The 17535-nt window shown below is 40.5% G+C and overlaps 1 long non-coding RNA gene across 2 annotated transcripts in view; it reads right to left on the minus strand.

Moving 5' to 3' along the window:
* Nucleotides 1–2624: 2624 nt before the first annotated feature.
* Nucleotides 2625–17535, minus strand: part of LOC109449727 (uncharacterized) — an 84668-nt gene continuing 69757 nt past the window's right edge. The window contains exon 7 of one of the 2 annotated variants that reach the window (XR_012495680.1): nt 2625–5106. This is a non-coding gene — a long non-coding RNA (uncharacterized LOC109449727). Of the gene's footprint in view, nt 5107–16294; nt 16633–17535 lie in introns of those variants that run through there. The other variant, XR_012495679.1, reaches the window with a different exon arrangement.

A 17535-nucleotide genomic window follows, 5' to 3' on the forward strand; every position in this document is an offset into this window, starting at 1 on the left:
ACAGGAACGACCCTAGTGGGTAAGCATTAAAAACCACCAAAACATATCTTTCAAAATGCTCTCCCACACAATTTGATTTTATGGTAGCATAAGTTGGTATGTTTAGCTTCCTTGAGTCTCATATTCTACATCTGTCAAAGGGATATAATAAAACCTTCCTCACTGGTTTCTATGAGAAATAGAATATTGAGCAACCACTGTAACACATCTTATTTCTGTATCAGGTCTAAGCCTGCCCTGATCACTAATCTCGAGACGAGATTATTACCTGTAATCAGAACACAGTGTTTTTCTTATCACAACTTTAATTATACATTAATATTTTTGTGTATTTGTTTATTATCTACCATCTCCATTAGATTATGAGCTCTGTAAGCTTTTGAGCTCTAGTGTCTATGATGCCCTCAATGATACTTAAATAACTCATCAAATAACTAAATAAACAAATAAATGAATGAGTTAGAGTATTGACATCAACAAAAACATTAAGTAATGATAGCTGCTTTTATTACTTTAGTATTACAAAATGATGGCCATTTGGTACACTGTCTTGTGAAAATTTTGCTTGTTTTGTTACTTGCTAAAATATTAGGCAGATCATGTGGAACATGTATACCAGCCATGAATTACAGAATTCTTCAGACTATCTTGGACTACTGTATTCTTTTGCATTAATACCCTTTATATATATAAAATAACTTATGTTTACATGACCAAATTAGTTGATAAAATCAGGTAAAAAATTATATAAGACAGCTCACTGGTTTCATACACACACACACACAAACACACACACACACACATACACATGTATATATGTATAGGTAATACATATATACAGTTACTATTTATATACTACATACATATGCTAGTTATTTAAAACATCACACATCTATGACAAAATATTTACAGTATTGATGTCCGTATAATCTTTGGATATTTTCCCTACTGTATTTATCTTCACTGCCTTTTCTATAATTATGGAAGATTACGTATATATTTAAATTTCTAAAATTCTAAATAACAGGCACTTATTAATTTGATTTTAAGATTGTTCAAATGAATACATTTTAGCATGCATTTAAAATTCATAAAATACTCCTTTGCCAGCACATCTTTCTTTTAATTTATTTGGAAAATAAGATTAACACGACCATAGAGTCTTGGGGTCATTTATTCTATTTCGTCCACCCTGTTTCTCAGTGTACTTCTTAAAAAAGCAAAAATATTTCCACTTAAAAACAGTATTTCATTTTGATAAAGATACTGAATACATGTGTGAAAAGAGCCCTATTCTCTTGGATCTCAGGAGTACAGGACCCGCTCTGTGCAGCTTTGTTTTACACAGCCCCTCAAGTCAGTGGTAATACACCGGGCTGGGGACACCAGTGGCTTTTTACCCGAATCACCTGGGACAAAGCTCATACCCAACGTGTCTAAAGTCTTGCTCCATGAAACTACTATAATACTGCATGCTAACTATACTTAAAAAAAGAAAAGAAATAAAGTGCTGCTCCAGGCATACCATCCCTCTCAAATGTACTGTTACTCCAACGAAAAGGTGTTTCCTGGCTTCCTGTGGACGAGCTCAGCACACTGATTAGAGATAACTATTTAGGAGTGGAGTAGTAAAATAATATCGGCAGATAAACTTTTCTGGAGCTTCCCATCTGCCACAGACATGGATTAGCTCATAATCCTCACAAAAATCCTTGTTGGGTAGATATAATTCTTTTTTTTTTTTAGCTTTTTAAGAGTTTTTTTATTTTTCAATTACACTTGACATACAATATTATATTAGTTTCAGTTGTATAACATAGTGATTAGACATTTATATAATCTACAAAGTCATTACCCCATAAGTCTAGTACCCATATGACACCATATGTAATTACTACAATCTTACTAACTATATTCCCTAAGATGTTCTTTACATCTGTGACTATTTTTTTTTTTTCAGTTTCAGGTGCACAAAACAAAGTAATACTTAAACGTTTATCATTTATATCCCTCACACTGTGTCAAGCCTCCTCCCCACATCCACTATCCCTCTGACATTGCACACAGCCGTTACATTTCCACTGACTCTATTCCTAATGCTGTACTCCGCTTCTTGTAAGTATATACATATATACATATACATATACATATACATATACATATACATATACATATACATATACATATACATATACATATACATATACATGTACATATATATACATATATATATATATATATGAGCCTTCCCTCCTTCTGGATTTTTTGGAAGAGCTTGAGGAGAATAGTGATAATTCTTTTTTGAATGTTTTGTAAAATTCACCTGTAAAGCCATCTGGTCCAGGGCTTTTGTTTTTTGGGAGATTGTTGATTACTGATTCAATTTTCCTGGTGGTGATCAGTCTATTCAGGTTTTCTGTTTCTTCTTGACTTAGCCTTGGAAGGTTGTATGCCTCTAGAAAATTGTCCATTTCTTCCAGATTGTCAAATTTGTTGGCATATAGTTGCTCATAGTAATTTCTTAAAATTTTTTGTATTTCTGTGGTGTCTGTTGTCACTTCTCCTCTTTCATTTCTGATTTTATTAATTTGGGCCCTCTCTCTTTTTTTAATGAGTCTGGCTAAAGGTTTGTCAATTTTGTTTATCTTCTCTAAGAACAAACTCTTGGATTCATTGATCTTTCGTACTGTTTTTCTGGTTTCTATTTCATTTATTTCCACTCTGATCTTTATTATCTCCTTCCTTGTACTCCCTTTGGGCTTATTTTGCTGTTCTTTTTCCAGATCCCTTAAGTGTGAAGATAAACTGTTGATTAGTGATTTTTCTTGTTTCTTTAGGTAGGCCTGCAGTGCTATGAATTTCCCTCTTAGGACTGCTTTCGCGGCATCCCATAGATATTGGGTCGTCGTGTTTTGATTTTCGTTTGTCTTGAGATATCTTTTGATTTCTTCCTTGATCTCATGGTTGACCCATTCATTATTTAGTAACATGTTACTCAGCCTACATGAATTGGTGGGTCTTCCAGTTTTTTTCCTGTAGTTCATTTCTAATTTCATAGCACTGTGGCCAGAGAAGATAATTGGTATGATTTCAATTTTCTTAAATTTATCAAGACTTGTTTTGTGCCCCAACACGTGGTCTATCTTGGAAAATGTCCCATGTGTGCTTGAGAAGAAAGAGTATTCTGCAGCTTTGGGGTGAAATGCTCTGAAAATATCGATTAAATACAAGTGGTCCAATGTGTCATTTAAGGCCGTTGTTTTCATATTGATTTTCTGTCTGGAAGACCTGTCCCTTGTTGTCAGAGGTGTGTTGAAGTCCCCTACTATGATAGTGTTACTGTTGATCTCTGTCTTTATGTCAGTCAATATCTGTTTTATATATTTAGGTGCTCCTATGTTGGGTGCATAGATGTTTACTAGGGTTATGTCCTCTTGGCGGATCGATCCCTTTATTATTATGTAGTGCCCATCTTTGTCTTTTCATATTTCCTTCATTTTAAAGTCTATTTTGTCAGATATAAGTATTGGAACTCCAGCTTTTTTCTCATTTCCATTTGCATGAAATATCTTACTCCAACCCTTCACTTTCAGCCTGTGTATCTTTTGATCTGAGGTGAGTCTCTTGTATACTGCATATACAAGGGTCTTGTTTTCTTATCCACTCAGACACCCTATGTCTCTTGATTGGAGCATTAATCCATTTACATTTAAAGTGATTATTGATAGGTACATAGTTATTACCATTTTTAAATATGTAGTTAGATTGTTTTCATCTTTCTTCTGTTTACAGAAGTCCTTTTAATATTTCTTGCAATGCTGGCTTGGTGGTAATAAATTCCTTTAGCTTATTCTTTTCTGGGAAGCTCTTTATCTCTCCTTCAATTTTAAATGATAGCCTTGCTGGATAAAGCAATCTAGGTTGTAGGCCTTTGTTTTCCATCACTTTGAATATCTCCTGCCACTCCCTCCTGGCACTCCCTCCTGGCCTTCAATGTTTCTGTAGAAAAGTCATTTGATAGTCTTATGGGAGTTCTTGCATGTAACCCTCTGTCTTTCTCTTGCTGCTTTTAGGATTCTCTCTGTCTTTAACCTTTGCCATTTTAACTATAATGTGTCTTGGTGTGGACCTGTTTGGGTTTATCCTGGTTGGAACTCTCTGCACTTCCTGGGCTTGTTATGTCAGTTTCCTTCACCAGGTTAGGGAAGTTTTCTGACATTATTACTTCAAATATGTTCTCAATCCCTTGCTACCTCTCTTCACCTTCTGATATTCCTATGATGCACATGTTGTTGCGCTTGATGTTATCCCATAGGTCTCTTAAACCATCTTCATTGTTTTTTTATTCTTTTTTCTTTTTGTTGTTCTGTTTGGGTGATCTCTGCTAACTTGTCTTCTAAATCGCTGATTCGATCCTCTGCTTCTTCTAACCTGCTGTTAATTCCTTCAAGTGAGTTCTTTATTTCAGTAATTGTGTTCTTTACTTCTAACTGGTTGTTCATTATGATTTCTCTATCCTTCTTTATGTCGTCTCTAAGCTCCTTAGACATTCTTATCATCAGTGTTCTGAACTCTGTCTCTGATAGGTTGGTTACCTCTGTTTCATTTGGTTCCATTTCTGGAGGTTTCTTCTGTTCTTTTATTTGGGACATGTTTCTTTGTTTCCCCGTTCTAGCTGACTCTCTGTGTTTGCTTCAATGTATTAGGTAGATCCCCTAGGGTTCTTAGTTCTTGCTGGGTTATCTTATGTAGTATGTGTCCTTTATATTTGACTTGCATCACTTCCTTCTTCTCCTCTGCATGTGCTCCAAAGGTGACTCTTGTGTTGTGTATATTGTCCTGTTAAAGATCTTTAATTGCTTTTCCCTTGTGAGTAGGTGGGGTTAACTCCTAGGCTGACTAGTTGTGAGACTTGGCTCTGCCCACCTCAGGGTGTTCTGCTGCGTGAGGGTTGACCACCTAAATGTGGTTTGGCCTCTATGAGCTCTTGTGCCTGTAGAGAATTCCCTCTGGGTGTGTCACTTGTAGGTCAAACCCGGTAGTACTCTGGTTTGGTCTGGAGTTGGCCTCTGGGTGTGTTGAATCTTGTGCCTCTTAAGCTGGACCCTGGTGGGGCAATTTCAGAACAAAGCCAATCACCAAGCACAACAACAACAACAAAGAAAATAATCAAATACATTCACATGTAAAAACCACTGATAACCCACACTCAACACAGGCAAAAATATCAAAACTATAGAAACAAAACAAAACAAAAAAAGCAGTGCCAGTCTTGGCTTAAGCCCAAAAAGTAATCTCCAGGTTGTCCTCTGCTGTACCAAAGAGTCCCCTGTGTATTGTGCAGGCAGAGCAGGTCACCTGGTGCCCAGAGTGACATTGGGACTGCAGTTTTAGATGAGTGGGGCTATGGGGTCTGGATGGTAGTTTCTACAAAGTCAATGCAGTTTCTGCTCTTGCCTGCTCATATGCACACTGAGAGTAGCACCACCAGCCCTGTGCCCAGTTCTCCTGAGTCTTAGGGCACTTCTTCCGTGTGTGTGTGTGTGTGTGTGTGTGTGTGTGTGAGTGTGTATGTGGCGGGCAGGAGATTTCTGAGCTGCTGAAAGCCAGGAGCTGTGTCTGCCACCTACTGCTGATCCCTGGGAGTGTCTCTGCAGTTGTAATTGCTCTGCCCTAGGCAGGCCAGAAAGGGTGGGGGCTGGGGATGGAGGTGTCTTCTCTCTCCCAGCCCAGCCCTGTCACATTCTTCCCACAGGCCAGAAAAGGTGGTGGCTGGGGGTGGAAGAGTCTCCTCTCCTAGCCCAGCAAAAATCACCCTCTTCCCATCCTGTTCCCTGGGTCAGAGCCGCCCGCCAGTCTTCCCAGAGCCTGAGCACTATGGCTCCTCTGTAATCTGACACTACTCCTCAGTTCAGGGGCCAGTTTAAGTCTCTGGCAGGGTGGGGGTAGGATTGGGAGAGTGGGGGGAGGGGTCCAGGTATGGAGTTTGTGTCTTTTGTCTGACCTAGGGCCCAGCTGGAGGTCTCAGCTGAGGTTTCTGCCTCAAATGCTGAATGTGTTGCCCCCTCGGTGGGAGACATCAGCTGTGGGATGCAGGGAAAGAGCCCACCTCCTGGCTTTTGTGTTCTCTGTTTCGTCCTGGGATCCCCTGCGTCTCTGCAGCCGCGGATGCCGGCTGCATTTCCACAGCCACAGATGCAGGCTGCGTCTCCACTCCACTCCCTTCCCTCTTGCCCTGCTTGCCCAATTTGCCCACCTTCAAGTAATCCTTACACGAGTCTCTTAGCTGTTCTACGTGATGAGCAGAGAGTCCTTTGACGGGTTATAGATGTCCCGTTTGTGATAAGATCCGGAAGAGAACTCAAAAAGTCCGCCCTGCTGCCACCATTCCTAAGATGTCCCTCCAGATATAATTCTTATTGCTATTTCCAGATGAGGCAAACTGAGGCCCAGAAAAGAAGTGACCTGACCAATGTTACGCAATTTATAAGTAGTGGAGTAGGGATTAGAACGCAAGAGGTTTACTCCACAACCTGCACTCTTAACTGCTACTCTCTACTGCCTTCCAACTGGACTGAAACCAATGTCACTAAAAATACAAATTACCTATAAAAGATTACCAAAGTTTCTACATATGAGATCTGACAATTAAGTTCACCATCTTGTTGCAACAATATTGCTAACCTTTCTTGATATCAGAGGGATTATTCATTAAGAATTTGTACCAACTGGACAAACAGTTAACCAAATTTACTATTTGGAAGTACTGAAAAGGCTGCGTGAAAAAGTTAGACGACCTGAACTTTTCGCCAACAATTCATGGCTCTTGCATCACGACAACGCACAGCTCACATGGCACTGTCTGTGAGGGAGTTTTTAGTCAGTAAACAAATAACTGTACTGGAGCACCCTCCTTACTCACCTGATCTGGCCCCCAATGACTTCTTTCTTTACCCAAAGATAAAGGAAATATTGAAAGGAAGACATTTTGATGACATTCAGGACATCAAGGGTAATAAAATGACAGCTCTGATGGCCATTCCAGAAAAAGAGTTCCAAAATTGCTTTAGAGGGTGGACTAGGTGCTGGCGTCAGTGCATTGCTTCCCAAGGGGAGTACTTCGAAGGTGACCATAATGATATTAAGCAGTGAGGTATGTAGCACTTTTTCTAGGATGAGTTCGCGAACTTAATTGTCAGGCCTTGTACCACTAAAGAGGCTTCTTTTACTTGGAAATCAGTGCTTTATGTACACTCAACATAGTTATTTTGACTAGATAACATCGTGAAATCTTAATTTTGTGTCTGTCTGGATTTTTCCCTTTGTCTTTCAAATTGGTAACTATTCTACTTTCTTTCAGGGAAAATAAAGGGTGTGGGTTTTTCAAAGACTAAGTCTTCGGGGAAGTTGCCAGATAAAACATGGGATGCCCAGTTAAATTTGATTTTCAGATAAAAATGACATATCATTTTCTACTATAAGCACATACCATGCAAAATCCGGAACATATTTGTATTAAAAATTATTTGTTGTTTATCTGAAATTCAACTTTAACTGGCTATCCTCTATTTTTATTGGCTAAACCTGGCAACCCTACCCTTGGGAAAACTTGAATAGTTTATGGAGGAAGTAAAAGGAAAGGAAATTCACACAACAGGCAAAGCATGTTAGAGAAAGAAGGGGGGAGGGTGTTTGGGCAGATCAAACAGTAGGCAGCCTGACAAAGGTCTCCAGGGTCCAGAGACAGCAAGAAAGGAGCAGAAGGATGCCAGCCCAAAGACAGTGAGGATGGATGGCTCTTGGCCCACCATTTCCCACTCTCCTGGTGATAGTGGAGCCTTCTACAACTTCAAATTATAAATCTAAGGTATAACCCAGAAGCCTAATTCAGGAGGTTAAGCCAAAATGAAGGCATTGCGGATAAAAAGGAAAGCTACTACACAGGAAAAATATGGATAGCCATTGGTTTTTACTGAAGAAAATTAATACTAACCTTCAACTTATGAGGACTGGGATAGCTTTAGAATCCGCTCCTTCAGACACGACCATCCCAGAAGCTGAAGCAGAATTACATCTGTAGGTAAAGGCTATTATTATCACACCAAATTCTGAGCAATAAATTCGGAATGCTAATTGAGTGCCATGGGCCCAGCCCTGCACAACAAACCAGAGAAATTGAGATGAGAAACACATAGCCCCTCATTTCAGGAACTTACAGTCTGGTGGATGAAAACAACAGGTAAAGAAGCAATTTCAACACTAGAGTTATCCATACACAATGAAAGTCGTCAGAGGAGGGCAGGATTACCTGTCCAGGAAGTGACAGGGTAAAACTTCACAAAGGAAATTGCTCCAAAGAGAGATCTTTAAAGAACAAGCTGGTATTTGCCAGGAGGACAGTGTTGAAAAGGATGCCCCCTCTGAGGTATGTTTGATATTTCTGGAACATACAATGGCCAGAAGAAAGGAAGAAAAGTCATCTGAAGCCTGATCATTTAAGACCTATGACACAAGTGCTTCCCAAACTTCACTGTACACACCAATAATCTAGGGATCTTATTAAATGCAGGTTCTGGTTCCATAGGTATGAAGTAGCGCTTCTGAGGTTTTGCATTTCTAACAAGCTGCCAGATGAGGCAAATGTGCTAGTCTGAGAATTAAACCTGGAGGAGTAAGGCTGCATGCCACACTTTAGATCTTAAACCTTTTCCCTGCAGACAATGGGGAGCCATTTTGTGGCTTCTCTAGCCTGAGAATGACTAGAATTCAAAAAAGCTGGAAGCAGGTACAAGACTATTCCTATTGTCCAGAACAGAAAGGCCTAAACTGGACACTGAAGATAAAGAGAAGAGGATGGATTTAGGAATGCTGAAGAGGTAGAACTGACATGAGTTGGCATTCAGTGGAATTGCAAATAAGGAAAACAGGAGATGACAGCTAATTTTTTTTTTTTTCACAATTATATGATACAGTTTGAGGTGTGCAACACTCATTTAGCATTTAGGCTGTCCTACCATGAGTAACTGTAATAACCCTTTTAACAAAACATGACTTTAAATAAGGAGTTACGTCTTAAATGTATTTTGTGGAGTCAGTCACATTACTTTAAGGTCACGCCTGATATATACCTGGCCTTTCCAGGTAGAGCATACATTTCTCAGGCAGGAACTGGCTTCGTTGTATCCCCCAGGACTGAGCATGTGTCCAGTACAGGAAGCTTCCTCTCTGATTGCAGCTCTATTGATATGCACACATCCCATTTTTGACCAAACACTTTGCTTCACAAATATGAAAGCATGGGTGTGAAACTTCCAAAGCACCAGTCCCCACAGAGTTTCCTCATTTATTTTCCCTTTTCTCATCTTTAAGATCTGAAATAATAAGATGTAAATGCCAACACTGCACCTGAGAGCTCATTCATTGCTCAAGTTCTGGAATAGCATCCTGAGGTATGGTCCCAGTGGTCCTTCTTAATGACTGATCAGAGTTCTTGTCTTTACCTCCTACTGATGATTCCCTGTTTTGACCTCACAGATTGCTTAGCACATTGACTTAGCACCTGTGCTAATTGCTCTCTCCTGTTAGAAGCTGATGATCAACGTGCTGCAATGTTAACTTAAGCCAGTGGTCCTCAGCCCAGGCTACATGTTAGAATCACCTAGGATCCTTTTAAAATGCCCAGGCTCCACCCCAGAGATTCCAATTCAACTGGACTGAAGTGGGTCCTACAAATCAGTAGGGTTTAGAGGCTTCCCAGGTGATATCATGCACACCTGATGCTGAGAACCACTGACTAAAGCAAACGTAAGTGGGGATTTTGTTTCCCTAATTCAGCATCCAAAGCTACCTGCCCACCCCACCATCCAGCCAAGAAAAATTTGATAATATTCACCTAAGTCTATATCTAAAGCAATCTCACCTATCAGGAGCACCAATAAGAATAGGGAGGAGTCCAAACCACCAAACAAGGTGGTATGAAGTCTATACAGAAAGGTGCTTAATCAGAAACAGTCTCAGAGACACAGAGGACAAACTGAGGGTTTCTAGATGGGAAGGGGGGTGGGGATAAGGAGGAAGGTTAGGGGATTAGAAAGCACAATCAGTAACCACAAGATAGCCACGGGGATCCGAAAGTCAATTTGGGGAATGTAATCAATAATCTTGTAAAGATTTTGTAGGTTATCCGAAGGACACTTGTCTCATTAGGGAGACCACCTCAGGGATGATGTAGATGCCTGATCACCGCACTGTACACCTGAAGCTGAAGCTGAACAATAATGAATGTCAATTACAGTTATATACGTGTGTGTGTGTGTGTGTGTGTGTGTGTGTGTGTGTGTACATATTTACAAGAAGCGGAGTACAGCATTAGGAATAGAGACAGTGGAAATGTAGTGGCTATGTGCGATGTCAAAGGGATAGTGGATGGGGGGAGGGGGTTTGTCACTGTGTGAGGGGTATAAATGATAAATGTCTATGTGGGGACAGAGCCAGGAGTGCAGTTTCCAGGCTCTCAGCCTCATGTGGAAAGGTGCTGGCTCAGGTAGTAAATGGCCATCAACTGTGATTGGATGGCCATCAGCTGTGGCTAGCTGGCCGTCAGCTGTAACCAGTGAGCCATTGGCCACTAATATATCTGCTGTGGCTACGCTAGCAGAAAAATGGAGGCTACCAAGAAGATGGAGGCTGAGCTAGCAAGCGGCGGAGTATGGATTGCAGATTGCAGAGAGGAGGATTGCAGATAGCAAGTGAGGTTGGTTGGCAGAGAGAAGTGGACGGCAAGTTGCAGATCGTGTGGCTCCTGCTTCCTGTGTCTCCAACCCAGCCGCCAGCAAGAACATAGTGATATGACTCCTCTATCTATGGCTCCATGGGTGTTCCTTTTTGGCCTCACCATATCCTGTGTTCTTATGTAGGGAGCGGGACTGGAGACCCTGCACGACACCCTGCATGACAGTCTAACTATTACATTGTTTTGTGCACCTGAAACTAATAAATAAAATGTGTTGTTTTTTTTTAAATAAAGGTGCTAAAGTAGAAAGAGTTCAGATTTGATGGTTAAAGACAAAACAAAAAAATAGCTCTGTTATTTCACTGGTTACATAATATTGAAGAAATTACTCTCTGCATCTCAGTTTTCTCCCCAATCGGTGTGCATCAATCTTCCTCATGAAGTTGTTAAGTAGATTTAATAAAGACCCTATGTTAATACACTTTCAAAACATTTTGTTCATGTTTCAACTCCTTTTGAGATTTTTGCATCACTCCAGGCATGCTATTTTTCTTTTTTGCCACATTCTTGGCATTTGAGGAATTATTTTTACCTGTGAATCTAAGTACATCTGCAAATTAATTTTATATTCCTAATTTTATAGTATCAAATGAGTAGCATGACGTGATGTTCTGTACCTTTGTCGGTATCTTCATCTCCTGTGTAGATTTTAAATAATTTTGTTGGCAAAGGTCTCTGCATCAACAAGCAAGCACTAACCAACAAAAGAATCTGACACATCCAACATTAGCATCCAATGTTACGGGCCACTGAACACCAAGAGTCATTGGGCAGGTTAATCATTTGGCAAAGTGGCCTGATCCATGGTTTTATCCCTGAAGCAGTCAGCCCCTGATGAGAGACCCACCCACCAGAGTAAGCCAGGGGGCTAAGTGCCTGAGCCACAGCGACTGACCACTTTGGGGCCGCTGGGTAGGCACAGCCCAGTGTCTAGTGGTAATGGTCAGGTCCAGGGTCAAGAGGCCCAGTAGGGCTCTAACTGTGTGAGGCATACAATAATTGCTCACCACAACCAAGTTGTGAAATAATAGCATGGTGCTGTGTTTCCCTATAAAATCATTAAATCCCATTTTTTTTCCAATTCTTTTCAGTCCTTTCACAAAAATATGAGGTGTATGTGATTTTCATAGGCACAAGCTCGGATCGGCAAACACAGAGCTTTTTCTTTCTAATTGAAGTAATTTCTATCCCAAGCCCTTTATGCTTCCTGATAGAAAATTGAGTCTGGTCACTTCTACAAGCACTTCAGTGTTTTCTAAGTTATTTCAGTATTACACGGAAACAAATTACGAATTTTCCTCTTTCTCACTTCTCTCTGGGTTGAATCTAACTCAAGTGTTTCCACAGTAATGTAGTATCTATGAGGAAGTGTGTCTCTGTGGTTGTCCAGAGTTGACACCCACTGATATATGCAACCATCATATATGATTCTTAGTGTTGTCATCCTCCAAGAGGGCTTGCACTCATCTGGTCCCAGGCTGAATACCATGGCACCACTTACAGTGTCCTCCCCTTATCATGACCTTGAGAATCCTTTGGATATTCAGATTTCTCTCTCTGCAAAAATATGCATCCTTATTCAAGGCATGAGGAAGGTTCAATTGTTTGTTACTCCACATCTCCCCGTGACAGGGGGACAATCAGGATCTGTCATCAAGCCCTCTCTCCCGCTGACACCCCATGGAGTCTTCTCTGCTCCACTGCCCCCCATGCTGAATGGCATGAGAATCTTGGTGATTTCCCTCCCTTATAGCCATCCAGATAGGGAACAGAACACTTCTCCTACTCAGGACAGGGAAGGTTACACTGTAATAATAAAACCGAAAGATTTAAAAAATTTCATTCCTTACTCATACAGAAATTCATTACAAGTCCAGAACAGTCTCTACAACATCTTTCTTTCATGTGTTGGCTCATCTTCCAGACGAGCAAAAGCAGCAGCAGGCTGGAAAGGTAAGCACGAGCAAATGGATGCTTCAACACAGAAATGACCCATGTCTCTTCCATAACAATGTATTGGCCGAGCAAGTCACAAGATCAGGCCTATCTCCAAGGGAAAGGGGAGGTAACAATGCCCCACATGCCTAGAGGAGTGGGGTCCGAACATGGGTATACTGGAGCCAGAAATGTCTTCTACAGCCCTGCCCCCTCTAGCGTTACACTTAACGTAAGGGTCTTACAGACTCTCTGCCCACTGCTTGGCCCATTACTTGGAACATGGCCAACAATGGGAACTTGGCCCTCAATTGATGACTGTTTCCATTTTTCTGTTTCTAACCTCTTTCCCTCTCTTCAGTTGGGAACATTTTTATCTAGTGAGGGAGTGGGGACAGAGAGGGGAGATAAAGGAAAAACATCAAGAGGATTTGAGACTTTTAACTTTCAAAGTCAGGACTTTGACATGTTTCTATGTCCTCCTGACAACCTCCACTGCCCTGCGTCCTCCCAGCCCCACCGTATGGAACGTCAGCCTCACATGTCTTCTGACATAATGAAATGGGGCAGCGGCAGAGGATTAAAAGTCAGGAGCGGTAGGTGAGTACCCATTAATACTTCACACGTTGCCTTTCCCCCACAGCCATGTACTGCTCCCCCCGTGTGCGTGGGTCTCTGGAGGCTGGACAGAGAAATGAAATATGTTTAACTTATTAATGCACAGATCAGAGAACAGGTCTGGAAAAATGTGTCCTTAAATGCTATGATAATTTGTGAAGAAGCCAGCAGTTACACAAGCATTTTGCTGGCACTTGCTGAAAATAAAAGGAGTGAAATGGAAGTAAAAATACATTCAATGTCAGACTAAGAACCTCCATACACAACTTTTAAAAGTGATGCATTCTGAATAGCATAGCACTTGTATGAGGTGCAATGGAAGTAAAAATACATTCAATGTCAGACTAAGAAACTCCATATAAAACTTTTAAAAGTGATGCATTCTGAATTGCATAGCACTTGTATGAGGTTCTGCCTCAGCAAATCACAATGCCCAGTCATTTCTTCCACTGAAAATGATTCAAGAGATAGAGCACCCTCCAGAGGAGGCTTTTCATGCTGAAGACTCTGGGCATTTAAAATACATTTCATAGCATTTTAGTTATTATTTCCCTAGACCTCTAATAATTATTAAACTTCAGTTTTGCCTATTCTGATATTTTCACAGATCATAAGCTCTGAGACTACTGCTCTTAAAGCTAGGGACGTGGATGGTAATAATATCTACGGTACCTGTTTCTATTGTTACAATTAAAGTGTGCAGCGAACAACCACAAAACTTGATAATCCTACAACACAAACTGTGCTCCCACTCTCACATTCAGGCTGGGTGTCGGGTAGGTGGCTCCACTCTTCGTGGCAGGGGATGCTGACATAGTTGGGGTCAGCTGGCCATTGACTGGTACAAGTTGGCCCCAACTAGGGTGATGGGAACATTCCGTTCTAGTGCATCTGTGCGTCTTCCTTCTCCTGAGACCAGCAGCCAAATCTGGGCATGTTCACAAGGCTTTAACAAAGTTACAAGAGAGCAAGTCCAGTCACAAACAGTTTTCAAGGTCCTGCTTCCATCACACCTGCTAATAACCCACGGACCAAGGCAAATCACAAGACTAAACCTGGAGTCGAGACACAGGATGGATGCAAGGAGAGCTGAAGAGGCCAGGACAACTCCTGCCACTCAGCACATGGCGGATGCTGTCCACCTAGAATACCTGGGCACTGCTGGAGCACTGAGATGCCCAGCACTAGTAACAAATGCCACCTGAGACTTCAGGTTAGGACCAGCTCCTGAGGACTCATGAAGAGAGACTAAAAAAAAGAAACGGGATATGGCACGGAGTCTCATGAGCAGAAATGGGAATTTAAAAACTCTTCACTGCAGAAATTCAAGTATGACCAGAGCATATCACGCTTAGCTCTGCTTTGCCTGCGTGCACGCTACCTTCTATTTTGCAGTGTTTCACACAGTTCATCTCAATCATCCTGAATAAGTCCCTCTGCAGGAGCCAGGTGACCACTGCTGGCTCATTTTAAATGTGGGGGTCTTGAGGACGGCAGACGTAAAATGAGGTGCCCAAGGTAACAGCACCAGTAAGTGATCCAGCTGAGACTCAAACCCAAGTCTAGTTTTGTTTGTTTTTTTCCACTATGTAAACTCTTTTGAAGCACGTCTTATCTCCCTTTTTAAAAAACATTTGAAAAATAGCCTTAGGAACTGTAACATTTAAACATTTTTTCAGTAATTCTCCAGCATAAAGGTCAAAGTGCCAAGTGTCATCTAACTTAGAAAAGAATAAGTAAATGAGCAGTTGCTATGGAGCCATTTTAGCACGTCCCTGCTCACGAGGTTGGGGTTGACACTAAAGGCTATTAAAAGTTAAAGGGAATCGTGGGCCAACGCTTATGCATTTTCTAAATAATAACAAAAACATGACATGATTCACATGAAACTGGGGGAAAATGGTTTATGACGCTCTTGGAGAAGGTGAGGGATTCAGTGGGGAAATCAGCATCAATCAGCAGATGGAGACTCCAATGGAAAAAAAATTGAAAAATGGGGTAAAATAAAAGCTATAAAGCAGGAATGTAGAACCAAATAACACTTGTTATTATCAATGAGGAAAATCAGAGATGATAAAATGTAGGTAGGGGATCTAAAAGATTAAAAATACTACAAAAACGTAGATTATTACCAATAACACAGAAGGAAAAAAATCAGTCTAAAGCTTGCAGAAAAATCTAAAGACATGGATAATTTTTCTCGAGACTGAAAGTATGTATTCTTGAAGGCATCCATTAATGTTTCTAGATGCAGCCCATAGTGTAAATTTCTTGGAAAATAAACAGAAAGACTTGAATCTGTCCCACACTTAACATCAGAGTTGTATTTTTCTTTAAAATGACCTAAGACTGGGAAAAGAAATTGGGGTTGTTCTCATTTCTGTGGCCTGATACCAGACATGGGCCAGGTTCCTCAGAAATCACTGGGGGGTTAGCAGGGAGCCAAGACATGGTTCAAAGGAGTTAAGAAGAAAAGAACTGCCAGTTAACCAGAATGCTGAGAGAGAAAATGCCATACTGTGAGACAAAGCCTCATGTAAAGGGCATGGAGAGTGCTCTCTATCAACCTAGAATCTCAGGCACAGCCACACTGCTATGGGTTGAGAACAGCAGATGATCTAGACATTAAACTCTTTCATCCCAAGAGAAACCTGAGCAACCTGAAGAGAAAAGAAATGCTATGGGTGGTGAACACACAATGTGATATACAGATGATGTATTACAGAATTGTACACTTGAAACCTATGTAACTTTACTAACCAATGTCATCACCCCAATAAACTTGAATTTAAAAAAGAAAAGAAATGCAAAGGAGACCCAGGCTTTGCAAAGCATTTTCATAGCCATTACCTTCACACAGATCAGCCCTCATTTTCAGCAATGATTTAGATAAAGATCAAAAGAGAATGCTGATCACAATATTTAAGGGTGTAGCAAATATGTTAACAGAGGTGCAGTAATGAAAAGAAAGGGCCTTGAAACAGATGGAACTACTAAGATGGTGCAGCCAGGGCAAGTGCCGTGCATAAGGCAGATCAGGGAAATCAGTTACGCAGACGAGTGAAGGTAATTAAAAGAAGTATATAGGAAGATGGATTTAGTGTTTGAATTGGCAAGAAGCTCAATATCAGTCTACCTTTAACAATGATTTTTAATGTCTTTGGAGTCAAGGATTCCTTTGAGAGCCTGATAAAAACTAAGTACCTTCATGGTGTCAGGTGGTTGCTGGACTTGTCATGGTGGTAACTTCTTTAGGTATGTAAATGTTGCATAACTATGGTGTATACCTGAAAGTAATATAATACTGTATGTTAACTATGTTATAATAAAAATCTTCGAAAAGTTTTAAAAAATTCTCATTCCTATAAATCATGTGATGCATCCAGACACTCTATAAGATTCCAATGACATGTTAAATAAAACGTTTATGTGTATAAACACAGTCTTATGGGCTCCATATTTAAAATAGAAAGAGTTAAACAGAAATTTTTTTAATTTATTAATAAAAAGTAACCAGTAATAAATCTATATTGTGTTAACATAAATTTTCAAGTGAAAAATAACTGTATTTTCCAAAACATAAAATACTTTCACGGAAAGGTAGCAATATTTTTAAATTTTGCAAATCCTTTTAGTATCTGGCTTAATAGAAGACAGCTGGTTTCTCTTATATGCTTCACATTCAGTCTGTTGAGATACAAGTCCTGACAATTAAGTTCGTGAACTCATCCTAGAAAACGTGCTACATACCTCATTGCTGAATATCACTACGGTCACCTGTGAAGTACTCCCCTTGGAAGCTATGCACCGAAGCCAGCACCTAGTCCACCCTTCAAAGCAATTTTGGAACTCTTTCTGGAATGGCCATCAGAGCTGTCATTTTATTACCTTTGATGTCCTGAATGTCATCAAAATGTCTTCCTTTCAATATTTCCTTTATTTTTGGTGAAGAAAGAAGTCAGTAAGGGCCAGATCAGGTGAGCAGGGAGGGTGTTCCATTACAGTTATTTGTTTACTGGCTCAAAACTCCCTCACAGACAGTGCCGTGTGAGCTGGTGCAATGTCGTGATGCAAGAGCCATGAATTGTTGGTGAAAAGTTCAAGTCTTCTAACTTTTTCACACAGCTTTCCAGCACTTCCAAATACTCAATTTGATTAACTGTTTGTCCAGTTGATGCAAATTCATAAGG

The sequence above is a fragment of the Rhinolophus sinicus genome, linkage group LG04 (assembly GCF_036562045.2).
Source record: "Rhinolophus sinicus isolate RSC01 linkage group LG04, ASM3656204v1, whole genome shotgun sequence".
NCBI lineage: Eukaryota > Metazoa > Chordata > Mammalia > Chiroptera > Rhinolophidae > Rhinolophus > Rhinolophus sinicus.